Below are 18,401 nucleotides of genomic sequence, written 5' to 3' on the forward strand. Positions count from 1 at the left end.
AGCCTCGTATCTGTCCAGATACATAAGAAATAACTTCCAAAATAACTGTCTGGATTCCTTCTGCTAGTCCATTTGCTACGTGTGGTGACAACAGCAGTTGGGAACCCCATCCCCTTCCTTGTTATCACAGAAAAACAATAAGGATAATTGCTTGATTACTGACTTGAATATATACAATATTCTCAGTGAAAACTCTGTATATTGGCAATCCACATGTACTCAGTGAAGTCATACAAGAACTCTCGCAAATGAAAAGGGCATCACGGGCAGGAAAGGTACAACTTGCTTTTTGGGCAAGTAGGGCTTAGACAGTCTGGTTGAAGAGATGGCAAGGAGAAGTGTTGGGAAGCAGAAGTCTTATGAGGAGCGGCTGAGGGAGCTGGGACTGTTTAGCCTGGAGAAAAGGAGGCTGAGGGGAGACCTTATCGCTCTCTACAACTGCCTGAAAGGAGGTTGTAGAGAGGTGGGGGTCGGTCTCTTCTCCCAAGTAACAAGTGACAGGACAAGAGGAAATGGCCTCAAGTTGCGCCAGGGGAGGTTTAGACTGGATATTAGGAAATTTTTCTTCACCGAGAGGGTTATCAAGCATTGGAACAGGCTGCCCAGGGAAGTGGTTGAGTCTCCATCCCTGGAGGTATTTAAAGGACGTTTGGATGAGGTGCTTAGAGACATGGTGTAGTGGTGGTTTTGGCAGTGTTAGGTTTATGGTTGGACTCGATGATCTTAAAGGTCTTTTCCAACCTATATGATTCTGTGATTCTGTGATTCTGTGAAGAAGAGCAGCGATTTCAGAACAGGTAGCTGCTGCTTTGAAGGCATGAGACAAGATGGGGGAGGTGTTGAAAGAGGAAGTCCATGATAATTTGACATAGTGGAGAGAAAAATGTAAAGGGAAAGAATATAGCAGCAGTTCACAGAATTGGTTCAAGGAATTTTAGAAGTTGGTAAGGTTGTAGTAGTTAAGTCTAGGAGTTTGTATGTCTGTGTGTATAAGAGCAACAAGGTGACGGTGAAGAAACCGAAAAAGCTAAAGCCAAGAAACATTTGCTAAGGAATCCTGCATCGTGCCATGGGAAACCTGCCAAGCTACATAGTCTGTGACTCAGAGATATATTTAAATGATGGTTTTTTTTTCTTTTCATATTACAAAATATGAATAGCTGGCAAATAATTTTGTCAGATTCTTTGTTACTTGTTACGAATAAAATATTTTCATTTTTAGAATTAAAAACAAATAAGACCTAAAACTAGAATTACGAGATGACTAGAAATAACATGATCTGGACTGTCCTGTGGAAACCTTTATTCAGAGGGATTATTTCTGATCTAATTCCTCACTCTTGTTCCCACCACTGTTTCTCTTTGACAGATTCCCTGGACAAGTCTGTACTGCAGGCATGAAAAGAGAAACTAAGGCAAGATGAAAGGAAAAAATATGTATCACTCTTTAAGGATGAAGATCAGTGGCCCTTCTGATAGGTAAAATGAATATGGTGCAGTATAAAACTTTACTCTGAAAACAGGCCACAGCTGACAACATTGCACGCTCTGGACAGTTACCCACTTCCAGTCACAAGTGACTTGCCTCAGCTGTTGTGCAATTCAGAGTTCTCATTTTAAACGTAACATTTTTTGTACTTCTCCCTCTCCTTTCCCTTTAATAATAATATCTTTGTGTGGGTGGGTGCCAGACACAGCATAGGAAGAAGTTACTTCATGTAGAGCTTATTATACTTGATCACAAATTGCTCAAAACTTTTAAGAAACTTATCTGCTCTTCTCCTGCATATAAGAAGAAAGATGACATAGATAAACATTACGACTGAGGAAATACTCTTCAGCTAAAATCTGACAGAAAACAGATCAGCCATCCTGAGTTTCTCATTTTAGCCTTTAACAGCCCAATTTTTTTACTTGAAATCTATCATTCTTCAAGTAGGATAGTACCACAATCATGAATAACATCTCTAAGATCATTGGAGCTATGTCAGTATTAAACTATTATTAGAATCAGATCTAATGCATCAAAAGAATTGCAGTAATTATTATTTTCTCTGGAGTTTCTCATGTCACCAGTAGGCAGAAGCAGATAAAGGAAAACAGGTAGTTTTTGAAAAACTACTGCAAACTTCCAGTGCTGTAGTGTGTTGAATTTGCTCCCCATTGCTATTTAAAATGAAGTAAATGAATTCTAAAACTAAAGATAATATTCTGACCCCCAAATGCACATACAGTCTATTTCCTAAGAAACATACGGGATTTCTGCCTGAACTGAGAAAGCAAGGTGCTTTCTGAGCTGTGTGTAGATACAAGCCAACAAGGGAAAGACCCAGCTGGTACAGTGAGCTTCCAGGACACCGTTCATGTACAGGTCCAAACCTGCTAGAAATGTGGCTGGAAGCTGCAAGACACTGGTGTGCAAGAGGAGGTAAAAGGTAAAATAGAAAAGAATATTAATAGTGAGAGAGAACACACTAAAAAGGATTAGGCATCATTTTGGCAGTCCACTTTGGGGTTAAGATTGCTCATCAGATGAATGTTTCCTGGTGTGGGTTTTCATCGTGAAAAGTTTGCACTGCTTTGCTGCAAATGATTGTATTACCTGGAGATGCTGAACTTTCTGAGGGTTTTTAACATACAAATTGACAGCCTGGGAAGAGCCAGAGTTGTAAAGTGGACCAATCACAAGAAATTTACAGATGAATATGCATGTTCCCTTTGCATGCACAACTGGAAGGGAAACGTTAGTAAAAGGGAAACCAAACAGGGCACTGCGTACCGCTTTACGACCAAAGCAGGGCCAGCCTACTGTGTAGATTCAGTTGTTGATTAAAAATACAGCAAAAAGCAAGAGAAAGAACATAAATGAGAGAAAATATAAGCATCTTCAAAGCTCCCTTAGGAACTGGGCAAAGGAAGATCTTTTTTTGGGTGCTTAACATTTGCTTGATACCTTTCATGTAAGCATCATGTTTCAAGGTCCCAGGTGGCCTTGGAGCAGAATGATGGGCCTCGTCCCCCACCACTGACATAAAAGGGAGCTTTATCACAGACATCAGTGACCCCAGGATCAAGCCAAGTGAGATCTGGTTTCACAACCTCTTATAAGAAAAAAATGGTGCTTCAACAGAAGGATACACATATATATACATATATATATAAAAAACCCAAAAAGTAAGGTAAGTGCAGATAGTATCTTTGACCAGAATATGCTCTAACGTGGGCAGATCTCATCTGTTCCTGGGCAGAACTGCTTCAGCATTCATCATTTAACACTACTTTTTGAAATGGAAGAGCCTTGATAGGTTGAACGTCCTTCACTTATTCCCTCAGCACGCACGTCACAGTTCTCTTATCTGTGGACATTTGCTTCTCCAGAAGATTTGTACGTTTATTTCACCAGGGCTTTAAGAGTTGTTATCTCAGCTCAGGGAGCATGATGTAGCAGTGGCATTTTGAAAACTGTCCCAACATTTGAAGCAAGTTCTGGAAATACATACATAACTGACCTTGGAAAAAGGCAAAGAAAAAAAAAATGTATGGTCTCTGCTTGGAGTGGAAAAAGAAGCATTCCTCTTGTTTGTACTGACAGTTCTACCAGCAAATGATTTAACTGTTTGTGTGTTAAACACTCACCCCATCACTGCACTCAGTTAAATTACATCTATCTTGTCAATCAGCAGTTTGAATTTCAATTATATAACCAAACTACAGGCTTCTGCATTTTTATAGCAACCTGAAAGAACTACTGGTATGACGAATACAATACAGTCATGCTCTTCCCATGAGCACTTATTTAGTTTTCTCTATTCTCTTCTCTCTCATGAATCTATTTCATATCCCCTTTCTAAACTTGCACTCTGTAAAACTGCCGTGCTTCTTTGCTCTTCTTGTGCAACTCAGTTTTAAGGTTTGAAGGCAGTAATTGAACTATGGATTAGATAAAGTCTGTCCTATGTGGATGGGTAGGAGGCAAGAGGGCTCCTTCCTCTCCAGTTCACTCACATAAGCAACGGTGCAAATCAGCGCGCAGGATGCTGTGTGCAGGCAGAGTGTGTGTGCATCTGCGCAGAGCTCAGGAAAATCCTCACCTCCAGGTGTTTGTGCCTGTGAACAAATTTGCCCATATTTTCCTTGAAAAGATCTAAATCCTCCTTCTAGAGCATGCCAGAGCTGTTTTTCACCACTCCTTTCGTTTAACTCATAATTTACTCCTCACTTAAAAGTCTAGCAGACAGCGCTCCAAAATGACACATTTAGTCAGAGTGTGAAGGTGCTCTTTAATGCTGTATTTTCAAGAAGTGGTTTTAAAACATCTACATCACAGAAAAGACCTACCTTCAAGGTACGCAATAGGAGTTTAAGTCTGTTCCTAGTCTTTATCAATTACACAAATGACATGAAAGCAATCTTTTACATGAAGTATCTTACTCCTTTATCCCGTATGAAATATCATTGTGAAAATCTATTCAAATCACAATTTTCAGAGATACAGAATTAATTTTTTATAGTTCTACAACTTTTGTTGCAATGCCAAGATGACTCTGAGAAAGCTCATCAGTTGACATTTACCATATTTACTGGTCTAAAAAACCCTTTTAAAATGGACTTTGCTCTGAGAGTGCCTCTAATGCTGGAACTAGTTTTAATCAAGGGGGTATGTAATAGGTCTTCAAGTCAGAGGCTCTCTAATTAAAATCCAATTCATGTTCCACAAACTGGATATATTTTCAATCAGATTGCTTTCCCAGTAAAGCTTTAAACTACAAGATTTTGTGCCATTAGGTTGATTTCTCTTGGAATAAACTCTTTTTAACCAAATGCATAACAGTGTTGTCATTCTTGTACCAGCTGAAAGTCTATGCACACATAATTATTGCCTGAAGGAAACGAACTCTTACCTACCCCTGATTCTTCTATATCAGAGGCGAAGCAAGTTAATATAAAAGGAACACATATACTACACATACTGGTTCATTCAGTCTGCCCAAAGATACTTAGCAAATTAACATCCATGTGTGGATGTATATTGTAACATCCGTGTAACAGCATGTATTCCCAGGTTTTCTAGGGTTTTATTTCTTTCTCAATAATGCTAAGCAAGGAGCTTCACAGACTAAAGTATACCCTATAGATAAAAGAGCTTATACTCTAAATACAAATATAAAATAATGAGAAAGTGTTATAAATGATGCTCTAGTTCCATCATTGTGAGTTACACATAAAATGGTACATCTATTTGACTAAACTACTAGTATAACTTTTTTTTTTTTAAATTCTAGAGCTGGGAAGAGTAAGGCAGAAAAGTAAATATCCAACTATAAAAGTATCGGAAAAAAAATCTGAAAGACAAAATCTTCTCTGTCATCTGCAGTAGTACAGTGACAGAGTGATAATGAGGCTGTGACAGAGGCTGTGAATGGGCACTCTCTGAGACTTCAGACAAGAGAGCTCCTATAGATGTCAAATTTCCGTATTTGAAGGGAAACATAGAATTCAAAATGTTCTACACAATCCAGAACATAAAATTCTCAATACAGAATAAAATCGAAGAAAAAGGGATTTTTTTTTTCCTCTGGGAAAACATTACAAGCTAAGAGAGAGAATCCTTGGGTTTTCTCTCCAACTGGGCTTGAGCTGCTCCCATGTGGTATTGAGTACATGTTTTGATCTATGATCACTTCTGTTGCCCCCATATTAGGTGTTAATGGCACCTGTTGCACTAAGCCTCTCTAAATTTTCAGATTAACCTGAAATATCAGAACTGCCGCCCCCCCCCGCAACTAATATGTCTCATCACCTTCAGCTGTAATAAAACACTCTTGGTCAGAAAAAAAATCTCTGAAAGGGGATTACAACCCTTCAGACAAGAAAGGCAGGGAAAACATTTCAGTACTAAACAGCAAACTGTTATGTGAGCAAAGGTGGAATTTCAACTTCAAACTTTTTCTCCAGCTGCTGAGTCTGAGTGTCAAAAGACACAAAAGTGGATTAGAAGGATGGTGTGAAGAAAATACTTTAATTTTTAGCAGCTGTGCTGGCTTACAGTGAATTAATAAACACCTGCAGAAAAACTTGAGATAAGCATTTAAGGTAGAAAGTATGTAGAGCAACCATGCAAGGAAAACTGATACAGTTTTCAAAGGCCAGTTAAACTACTTATAACTTTGCCCTAAGCAATACTTTGTCCCATGCAAAACACTCTGTTACTCAGGCTGGAGAAGCTGTGAGATTTACATTCACTGGCCCATGACAGTGCACAGTAATCTGAGTTCACCTATTGAGAGCTCTTTGGTTACTTATCCTGTTTGGCTATTAGTGATTTCACATGAAATCTTTTTTTCCCAGTTGAATCCTGACCAAAAGAAAGAGTAAGTTAATTTCTTCTATTAAAGAGAAAAAAACAAAAAAGAACTTCCAGGTGACAACACTGCTCAGATGCCACCCTCCCCTATGCAACTGCAGCATTAACACACTTTACGCTGTAGATTTGTGTGTTTCAAAGCTTCCCAAATTAATTTTGGGACAACTTTTATGCTGTTTTCTCTGCTTTGCCATTACTGAGCCATAGCCCTGCTTCTGTGTTGTCCGTGGCACAACTCTGTTGACTTTTGACATTAATTTAATGGGAATAGCATACAACTCTGTCTTTACAGAATGCATGTTTCCTCAGTCTCTGAAGTACTGAGCACCTGTAGCTCCTTGAGCCATGCCACATCCTGAACTTTTCAGTCCCCACATCACCAGGTTGTTCACCACCTTCATGTCCACTACAAGGAGTTCCCCAAGATCCAGATGGAGTTGGCTGTCATTTCTGAAAAAAAATCTCATTTGCTCAGAATTAAAAAAACAGAATCCTCTTCTGGAGTAAGTGAATAACCGAGTAAAAGCTTCCTTCCATGGTAAGCCATTTTATGCCTTGCTTTTCATACAATTGTGGCTGGAGTGTTGGCCAAAAATGGAGAGTTTACCAAAACGTCTGGGCCCTCTTTAAACTCCACTCTCACTTTCCGGCAAAGTGCCCTCACCTTCAAACTCTTAAAAGATCTAGGAGATGAGCAACACCTACCTTTCCTTTTGCAATTACTTTCCAGAAAAGGAAAACTGATTCCAAGGCAGGAGAGAAGCAAGCAAGCCTTTTTCTGTGCCTCAGTGGGTAGGACACCCAGCTAGGATACAGTTCTGACTTTGTACTTATACTCTTTCTTTGCTAATGGTGTGATGAGATCTAGTTGTAGCTGAGTATCTTCATTCTTACAGTGGCAGAGTATGATTCATCACTGCCAAACAGGCTTAATTTAACAGCTACAGATAGGAACATTACTGAAAAATGTCTTGCTATGTATACTTCTTTAGATGCTCAAAGCTTGCGCTCCAATTATTTGGATTTAAAGAACACTTAAAAAATTATTCAATTGTATAGAACAGTGTGTATGCTGCACTGACATAATAATAAAACCTGTTTCACGGACATAATCTAATAAAAATGATCCGATAATTCACTATAGTTGGTCAAATTCTGGATGATATAGCTGATTGAGTCATTTATCTTTAGGTAACTGATTCAGACTCAGTCAAAATCAATAGTAACTGAATCTTCATGCCAGTTTACGCCAGCTCAGTAGAATAAATGAGTGGAAATGAAGTAATCCTTGGATGAAATCCTCATTTGACAAATGTCTATATTCCAAAAGCACTTATTACTGACAAACCTGGATTAGTTAGGAGAGAACCTATGAATATGGAGAATATTTAAGTAAAAGAAGAAATACTGCATCAGAGATTGTCTTACAGTGGCTTCCGGATGGTATGCGTTCAGTGCATCTATAAAAGGAAAGCAGAGCACATTATGCATGAGTTTCTGGAAGAAGTCATATGGTTTGACCATGCATAGCCAGACTGCTGTTTCCTCAAAGCCTGCAAAATGCAGCATGCTGCCAGCATAAGAGGGCAGCCAGGCATGTCACATGCTGACATCAAGAGCTCTCAACTTGTCAAATCCTGGCTCTGTCTCTAGCAGAGCCAGCGTAGCATGGTGGCTCTGTCTCACACAGACTCGTTTGTACAGGGCCAGCGTGTCAGCAGGTCAAGCAGAGCATGCAAGCGAATGTGATGGCAGTGCCCCAGGCATTGTGCAAACAAAAATTAGAAGCAAGGCAACAACACGTGTATTCATATCACAAGGCGAACTGTGGCTTCAAAGGAAGAAGGGACAGGAACTAGAGTGAGCTGTATCCTGCCATGCCTCTTCTCTATTGTTTAGTACACAGCCAACACCAGGACCCTGAGGACTGATGGCAAAGGCGGCTCCGGCTACGTGTGGGTACCATGTGTGCTGCTCTGTGGCAGTCAGCATGCACATGCAGGAGAGGCTGTGGCCACCTCCCTTCCTCCCCAAATTAGGACTCTATCTAGGTCTTTGACATCTGCAACTACAGCCAAAGCACAGACTCCCAGACCAGCTGGCAAATTCTCTGCAGTAGTCTGAACCCTTGCAGCGTAGGTAAGCTTTTCCACAAAGGCAGCAGGGAGCTGCCTCTGGGCACTGTGGTTCCCTTGGAGAAATGGTTTTCCAGAAATCCAAATATCAAACTTCCTCTTGCTTTCTCTTTGACATTTTGAGCTCTCCTCTCACAGCCAATTATTTACTTGGTACAAAGTACAAGTAGTACAACGTTTCAGAAAGCTGTCATGTTTTACTCTGCTGTCCTTAGCTGTTTTTAAACTCCTGCTGTTGTCTGTTCCTTTAGGTGCACTTTCCACTTCTCTCATGCAGATTTATGATTTTTTTTAGATGTAAAGAACATCTAACAGTTTTGGTGAGCACCTACACATGGAGAAGTGCTAGTGTGAAGCTGTTGAAGACACAAACACGAGACAGATTTGTCCTATATGCTTCCAAACTATTACATACGACTGACCAATGGTAGCTAATTATTAGATTTCTTTTCTGGACAATCAAATACAGGAAACTCAGTAAAGCTGCCCAGATCAAAATTTCTGACTAGACACTCAATTTGGAAAAAACCCCACACTTGCGAGCTCAGCAACATGAACCACAGTTAAAATGTAGTCTTTCTCCCCCCTCTCCGGAGTGCACCAGTGTCCAGGAAAGGATCCCGTACACCCACTTGGAGTTTAAATACCTTTTTGTAGCCATTTTCTTATGAAAGAGAAAAGTAAATAAAAACAATGTTTAGTTCTATTACGAGTCAAACAAAAGTACACAGAGCTTCCCCCGGCCAAACTCTAGGCAAAAAGCAAAGCCTCTCTCAGCCAAGTTCCTGAAGAGGGAAGCTGTGTGAAAGAGCCAGGAGACCCTTTCAAAAGGAAAGTCTTTGGGCAGCGTACAGCTGGCTATCCCTCTCCGGGTTGGAGAGGAAGGGGCATGGGTAACATTGCTCTGCTTCTCTCCTGTTCTCTGGCTGGTGGAATGACCGCTGAAAGCCATCTGCAGCTGAGGATACCATCAAAGCAGCCCTCAGGCTGCTCTGGCTTATCCTAGGAATGAACTTGTCTTTGAGACGCTCCAGAAGACACAAAGGCGGTGCACCTTCACATCGACTGGCCAGCAGCTGTGCCGAGCACAGCTCAGCATGAGGGACTTGGGCATTTCTGCTGCCAGCTGCATTTCCAAATATTCATTGAAAATGCTACGATGTTAATACCAAGGACTTACAAATATCTACATCATGACTGACGTTGTGGTCTTTCTCCTAGCCACAAGGTCTTTTCCTCTGACCTCTGGCCAGACGAATTCAGATTGTCACAGCCTGGAATATCACCCCTCTAAGGAATGTATATTTTTTTAAGGATGACAGGGGATTTCAGACTAGTGCTGTGCCACCTGCACACGAAGAAGCTACGGGAAGCTTTCCAGGAGATGAGCTCTCTTGTGAGCTTCCACTGGGCTTGAGCGGTGTGTGGCTGCCAGCTGCCAGCCCAGAGCCACCCGGCCCCGGTCCCTTGGCCACTGCCCGGCCTGACGTGACCCCACACCTGAACTTAACAGTCAAATTAAACTTGGTCAGCTAACACCGTTTCTGTGGGTCTTCTTACCCCTGCCTCAAGGTTCCCTTCTGTTTTTTTGTCATGGGTAGTGACAGTTTTTGGTTTCTATGGTTTATCAACGGTTTCCCTTACCAACAGATCTATTCCTCTGACTGAAAGTCTGGCACAGCTGGAAACTAGAAGGAAAACCACAAGTGAATGGCCTAGCACTCACTTACCACTCATCTCCAACCACAGACCGATACAGTTACTGGATTTGACTAACGGCTATCAATCAGCCCAACTGTAGACACTTAGAAAGATATCAGCTAGAAAAGGCTTGAGGGAAAATGTGAGCTAAAAACCACCAAGGTATTTTACCATTAATGGGGTGATGCTGTCTTGGAAACTCACATCTATTTTGTACTTGATAATTAGTGGTATTATTCTGACAGTTTGCCCTTCTCTCCATTAATGTGCATTTGTCCTCTGCCCAAAGCCAATGGGCGTTCTGTCTCGGAGGTCAGATGAAACAGAAAACAATCCTGCTTATCCAAAAACTGTAATAACATGAACAAGTGCAGTCTTCTGCCTTCCTTTGTCAGTTAAGTTTGAAGCAAAATGTCATTGTTGTTCCATCAGATCAGTAAGGTCACTAAGCTAAATTGTGGCTTGGGTCCATTCAGCTTAAAAAATGCTTGAAAAAAATCTTTGTAATAGGCTGGCCACTTATCTGGGGAGGAAGAAAAAATCCTATTTTATTAGGTCTGGTTTGGAAAAACCATCAGCCTCCCACACACCCATATGCACATGAATGGCAGAAGAATAAAGGAGGAAAAGTGCAAAGCACAGAAATTTGAATGCTGACAAGATCTTTCCAAGGAACGAACCTTCTCCCAGTACAGTTGGTCTCGACTGTGGTGAACTTTTATGGCACTTGCAACTTAAATCATTCTTGTAACAAAACAAGATAATTTCCAAAAATGGCAAAAACAAACTCAGGCCAGAACTGTACAGTACCTTGGTTCAAAGGTTGCAAATCAAGCTGTATAGCTTTTACAGTTCTAAGCTGCAACATCCACCTTTGCTTGTTAAAACAAAGACAAAACAGAAAAGGAAAAAAAGAAGTTGTTGTTTTAATTTTCCTGCTACCAAAATCTAACTGCGAGCAAGCAGACAAGTGAATGATTACACTTTCGAGCTCTTGGTCCACTAGATATGTTGGTTTAAGGTTCACTGGAAAACACCAGATAATATGATTGCAAAGTCTGTGTTTAAAATTGCTGCATGATAAAGAGAACAGTTCTCTCTTAAACCACATTTAAGATGTTTGCCAGTTTCTACAGAAAACCCAACTTATAAGCAGCATTCATGGCTGTATTTACTCAGTTGCTTTTTGCCTAGATGTCTCTACTGTCTTGGTTTTATTATACCTTCCCTCCCAATATCCAGTTATATATTCCCCCCCTTTTTTATTTCTTTCACAGATTCCTCTTCTGCTCCCTCTATTTCTCTCTTCTTTCCAACATAAAGAAGATTTGAAAATATATTACAGCTCTCTTCTCCCTCTGCTTTCGAAAGACATTTCAGAAATGTGTTGAAAATAAGAGAACAGAGCACAAAAAGGGAAGGTCAAGCTAAGAGCTGAAAAAAAGGTAGAAACTTTATCGTATGGATAAATACAGGATCTAGTAGGCAAAGCAAAATATTCCTACTGCTGCATAGCTACAGTGCCCACTTAAAACAGTGAGGACTAAATGATCAGGTACGCTGAAGCACAGGCAAATAACTGACAAAGAATTAAAATGCATCTGAAATGAGACAAAGCTGTGTCATAGAAATATGTGTCACAATTCCTTACATGGCGGTATTCATATTTTAGACTCAATTTATTATCTTTAGAGTCTCTTTTCAGACTCTGTTCATGGTACTATTCTTGTATGTGCAGAAAGGTAAAACAAAACTGAAGTCTTCACTACTATCAGTCAGAGCTGCCTTTCTCTTGTGTTCAGTATGACCAGGATTTCATCTGCAATATCCATACACACAGCAAGAAGTTAAAAACCCAGTTTGGTGACAATTCACAACAGTGTGCAAAACAACCCTTAATAATAAGGATAATTTTAAAAAGACAAGGAATATAATCCTTCCCTACAGAAATCCTGGTGATTTTTCCATTATTTCCTACCCTACACAAATCACGCTAAGTTTATCCATTGATTTCAGTTTGAGACAGAATTTCATTTATGGTGTGTTATATAAATACGTGGTCTCTGTCTTCTGGTCCTGTCCAAACCAAAGTATCTTCAGTCACACCTTTGCCTGCACTGATGCACTTGGGCTATGGCAAGAACATATACTGTACTTAGAAAAACAAGCTCCATATTAAGTTGCATAGTATTTGCATGCTAACGTTCCAGTATATGATACTTTACTGTTGATTACAGGCTTTAAACAAATGTTTCTGCTCCCCCAATGCTTTGGATAATTGAACAATATTAATTGAAAACATTTTTAAGTGATGACATACTGTTACTTAATTTGAAGTGAGGGTCACTTAGTACATACAAATCCTCCTGTAAGGTATGCATTTGCAAAGTTGTGGATTCATTGTCTGTTCCTCAAGACCATTCAACAGCAAAGCAACTCATCACAAGGAATGACTAACCCAGGACATGTCTGGAGTAGAGGACACAGTACTTCAAGTTTCCAAGCAATTCTCCGCAATAGCAGAATTTCTGTGAATCACTTTCCCCAAAGCCCACTGTCCCCTCTACTTCATTCTCCGGATGAAGAACATGCTTAGGCAGTTGAGAACCTGTGGTTCTGCTGTTGAACATACATTGCCAGATGTACACCTAATTTTTTCAAAGTGCAACCTTAAAGGACTACATCTGTGAGAGATTAGCACCTATAGGAACAGCTAATTCAGACCAAATGAGCGCATGATGAAACTGATGCTAGTTAGAAGAACAGACTCAAGGATGAACTGGACTGCAGATCTCTTCTGAGATAAAAGCTGCCTGTCCCATTCAAAGCACCAGAGAACCTGCAGACTCTGTTACAAGTTATCAGTTTGTTGCCTACCGGTAACAAATGGGAGTATGTACCTTCTCCTCTGGATAAGGACATGCATACAGTAGCTCACATACTCAGGGCCTGATTTCCTTTGAAGGTACCTTTGTGTGTGTGTGTGTGTGGTATTTTAGCAGACAGATAACAACAATCATACCACACCCTTTTGCTTGAACACACCCTTTTGCTTGTGCTACATAGTCTCACGAAGACCAGAAGAGAGACACTGAGAATTCCAGCCTCAGCTCTTCAGCTGACAGTTATTCCTATCTCCCACATACATTACAACCCTTATTTTGAATGAAAGTCTCACAGTCCTGGGGAGTTACCTGTTGAGGTTTATTTCACAGATAAGACAACTGAAAGCTTCTACAGGACCACTGAAAGAAGTACAAGGCATGGAAGCTGGGACAAGGCTATGCAATACCCTCTCCTCCTTGACAGTTTACAACACCATCTTTTACAGAGATCACTCCAACTAAGTACTGTACTATGCCCATTAACAAAGATTAGTTCCGCCACTCTTTGTGCCACTCTGTCGTACTGAATTGTTTCTAGAGAGGTTACAATCTCCTTTGAAGTCAGGGTTAATGTCAACAATGATTTCAGTGAAGCCAAGACTTTACCACATGATCCAGCTAAAAAGTTATGCTTTTCACTCAGTGATAGAAGTTCAAACTTCCCTATTCAGCTTCAGGTTTTGGAGACAGCTTAAAAACAGGTGTTCCTGTTATACTTGGCTCTTTTCTTCTGCAACCACTTGACCATATTGATCCCACAAAGCATTAAGTGAAACTTAAGCTGCAGAGCTGACTGCTCTTCCCTCGCTCACAAGTAGAGGTGGAATCCAGGAGCAGGTGGGTGCCCCGTCTCCTCCCACAGACCTATTCCACCACCTGGTTCTGGAGTCAACACAGAAAAAATACATGCAATGCATCTGATGGCTGCATTTCAAACTCTACTAATAACCTATGGCTTGTTTGGAAAGGGGAATAAAGATTTACTATATTTTAGTGTGAAAGATGCTTTACAATTACGCTATACTGCAAGACATAGTATCTAAGAATGAATACGCGTGTATTGCTAGTTTTTTTAAACCTGTTGAATGTTTTATGATTAAAGGCAGCCTGTAGGTCCCAAATCCAGTGCTCATATCACAGCCTGATCACCAGACGAGGCTCTAAGCTTTGATTTTATCACATCTGTATACATTACCTAGAGCAACAAAGTCCTGGGCTCATGCCTTTTCTACACACAATGATGTAAATCCTCTAATTGGACAAATTTATACCATTGAAAAATTACTTACATGCCTATAGCTTGTTTCCCTATGTCTGTTGTTTGTGCCCACCAGGGAACTTGTCCCATCATAGGTATTTTAGTACCGTCACACATCTCTTATCTATCTGCTGCTACAATTTTCAAGCATGGCTGGTAATGCAACAACTGCCTCATATATTAGGAGCTGGCAGAGTAAGCTGAAAAATGAGACAACTGCTAAAAACATGATTTAATATTTAAAAATGAATAAATAATAAGCTCATGCTATTTGTGCCAATCTTGTGGCTTATGAAATTCTGAGACTGATGATCTTACCAACAGCAGGCTGATTAAAACACCATGGAGCTGGTGCATGAACGGTCTCAGTAAGAAGCCCATGTGCATGGAATTAATTTCCCTCTCGGCTGGATGAAGCCTGGGGCACTGAGATAATACTGTTTTATTTTGGTTTGGGGAGGTGGAAAAGATCTTTGGGAGAGGACTGTCTTTCAAGTTTTGGGTTTGAATTGGTACCTGTAATGTTTGTGAAGATTGCACATGCAGTCACAACACTGGCCACTCTCAAATGTATGACTTCTTCAGCTTGACGGGGCTGTGAACGTAACATAGGCTACAAAATCTGATGGTCTCTTTTGATGATTTTTAGCTCTATAGTTACTGCAAAGGAAGACAAACTCAGCTGCTTGTGCAATATTATAGCTAAACTTGCCTAGCTGGAATTATTATATAGATATCTGACCCATTAGTCCCACATACACACCTACTAACACCCTAGTCTGTGCAGGACTGAAATCATATAGGACTGTCCTTTTGAAGACTGGGCATGTATAGATGCACTAAGAACTAAGCATCGAAACATTTTCACATTTTTTTCTCAAGACTGCCTACTCAGAAGAGAGCCCAAGACTGGTGATCCCTGCTTTCCGTTATAGATCATTTCACCCAGATTCAGATTCCAGTCTTCTTCCCCTCTCACACGCATTCACTGTGATTAAGTATTACCTAATCCAAGCAAGAAGAGAGACAGTCCCTTCTTCCCTAAAACACTGGTCACAGCTTCCTGCTTTGGAGCCGCCCGCAGTCCCTGAGCCAGCTGGAAGAGTTTCATATATCCAGACAGAAGTGGATGCTACTCCCATGTTTGCCTTTCTCTTTAGTGAGTTGTCCACCGAGTAGGAGGTACAAGGCCCTTTCCCACTGGCCAGGAAAATGCTCAGCCTCAGAGTGAAACCTTTTTGTAAGTAATCCTTATTTTTACCTAAACATAAAAAGAAAATGCTAATCTTGCTGTACCAAAGGATGCCTCCATGCCATCAGGCCCTATCAGTCCTGCCAGCTGGATCTCTGAAGGATTCTGTGATACGGTAGCAAGCCATAGCATTTCCCTTACTGGTTATTATTATCAATGCACCATAGCTTTTAAATCACAAAGAAAACAGTCCCTGTCAGAAATATGTTTACACTTTCATTAGATAAGGACAGTCCATCCAAATGTGTCTAGAAGTCACTGCAACCTACTTAATTAGGAAATTTAAAAACTGAAACTACCATATAAGGAAATTTTCAAGTAATGCTTTATTTGGGGGTGCTCTCATCAGCAGTGCACATGGACAGAAAAAGATGCACAATGCAGAATAGTTTCTGCATACATAGCACATACACCTGACTACTGAGCAATTTATTGCTGATCTGTAAGTAGGATCCTTGGGAATCTGTGTGAGGGGATTCAGGATACAACCTTTGTGCATTCATGTATGCAGAAGCCTACAAATTTGCACCATAATTAAAATGTGCATGTTTTAAATATAGCTATGACTTTATACAAATCTCAGATTGCGTGAGGACCGAAGTCCTCAGCTGAGAAGTGTTATTTGTTTAACCGAATCAGGCAAGATGAGAGAAATGTTCAAATTTACTCTAGGTGTATCTAGACAGAGATATATTTATTTTATTTTTTTTGTGTCTATGAATTAGTTTATACACTTTTGTGTATTTCTGATCTATTTCTTAAAGAAATACTTTGTTTGCATTTGTCTTAAACCATTTTGGATTAAGGGTGATTTAAATTAAATGCTATGTCTCTCACTTAGAGACATAGCAATCTGTAACATAGGGACCGGACCATTCATATATCCGCTCACTGCTCACCATGTGTCTGAACCTACAGCACCCTGACTGTGTTTGTAACAGCCTACAAAACTATATTCTAGCAAACTCAAACTGTCAGATGTCTTCTTGGCATAAACAGGATTCTAGTATGTTTTGTGATGCTGTGTAGTGTTTTATTTTGAAACCCGTTCCAGTGAAGTCTCCATGATATAAAAAAGCCCAGAGGAGTCTCAGTACATTTCTTAAAAATGACAGAACTTTAAAATCTTTCAAAGAAAGCACAAGAGAGTAAGGAAAGAAGGCAACAAGTACCCAGCAAGATAGTAAAAAGAAAAGGTTGTCTTAATGTCAAACCAACATCTACTTCTAAGCTTTAGCTGCATTCTCATACTCTTACCCTATCAACATCAGTGGAAATGCAGATTGGTGATTACCCAGGGGCACTACCATTTTCCAGCAGAAATAGCTGTTGCATTTATTCAACCTTTTGGAAAAAATCCATGGAGTTTGCAAAATTTTACAGTTTATTGCTACCAAGGTCACAGTAACATGGGTTTTCTTTTGCAATCCATCAGGACAATCAGCAAGACAACATATATCATACAGAGAGTATTGCAACATTCACCCAATACAGCAGGCCATGGAGATAGCATTCAGTGCTGTTCATTGTAGCTTTATGGCAGTGAGCCTTGAGATTAGTCTTCCAAATCATGCTTGTATACTGAAGTATGTGTAGGTCATATTGTTTCCAATGAAACAACATAGTACATACAGACTTGGCAGATTCCTGACCTCTACAGCTTTTGACAGTCTCCCAAATTTAGGACTGAGAATGTCAGACTGACCCTGCATTTGGCAAGAATAATAGAAGTCCCGGTTTTATCAAACTCTGCTTGAAGTCAGATCTCATTTCCATTAAAAAAAAAAAATTCTCTGATTTTGTAATATTAATGTAATATTTGCATTTGTAAACAAGTAGAAAAAAACAAAAATTAACTGTCTCTAATTTAATTTACTGTGTTGGATTTGGAGAGTCAGTGAGGCTCATACATCATAAAAGGAAAAATAAAATTAAATTGGTGGTGCTTGTATATGGCAGTATTTCTTATCTGTCAGAATACTGCAAATTAAATGAGAAAAAAATGAGAGTTTTGAGCATGTAATAAAGATCTGTGTTCAGTTGTTTGTCCTGTATCACTCTTATTCCAAATGCTAAAATGAAGTTTTTGACTCTGCTATTTAAATCAGAAAAAATATCAGTGGCTTAATGGTATTGTAAACCTGGCAGTATATGGGATAAGACTAAATCTTTAAAAGTTTGCAATGGAGGGTTTAATTGATACTCCTAATATCCACATTCTTTTTTTCTCTCATTTTCTGACCTCATTTCTGAGTCAGAGACAGAGAGGGTGGAGTATAATAATTCTACCCAGGCCATTTGACCAGGCAAGAAGCCCAAGAAAAATGATTTTTCCATCTACTAACACTAATAAGTAGTAGAATCCCAAAGTTATTTTGCAAGACTTCAATTAGTATTTTGAACTTCACTTTGTATAAATTAAATAGTTGTTTCTCAAGGCCCTTGCAGTATGGATTCTCTTTGTAAATTATACTGATTTTGGTTTTTAGGCCACCCATTTTATCATTTTCTTTCACATTTTCTTTATTTCTATTCTTTGATTTCACAGCGAGTGTTACAGAATGCTACACAGTTTCTACATGGAGGTCACCCAGGTGATGACAACATGCACTTTTTGCAGCAAGCTCAACCAAAATGCACGTGATGGGGTTAATACTGAGACAGATTTATCTCATTAAGGTTCTTGGGGGTTTGTTCCTCTCCACACCCTACGCGGCACAACCTCCATATTAGTGTTCTCCCATGGGGAAAGACCAGTACACAAGCCTTCCTCTTGCATTCACAACTCATCTGCATCCAGCTGTAA

At 39.9% G+C, this 18,401-nt stretch overlaps 1 protein-coding gene across 2 annotated transcripts in view; it reads right to left on the reverse strand.

Annotated features, from left to right (window-relative positions):
• The window catches only part of CDK6 (cyclin dependent kinase 6), a 130,261-nt gene that overhangs the window by 11,893 nt on the left and 99,967 nt on the right, over nt 1-18,401 (reverse strand). The window lies entirely within an intron of this gene.

This window comes from Mycteria americana, chromosome 2, assembly GCF_035582795.1.
Source record: "Mycteria americana isolate JAX WOST 10 ecotype Jacksonville Zoo and Gardens chromosome 2, USCA_MyAme_1.0, whole genome shotgun sequence".
Lineage (NCBI taxonomy): Eukaryota > Metazoa > Chordata > Aves > Ciconiiformes > Ciconiidae > Mycteria > Mycteria americana.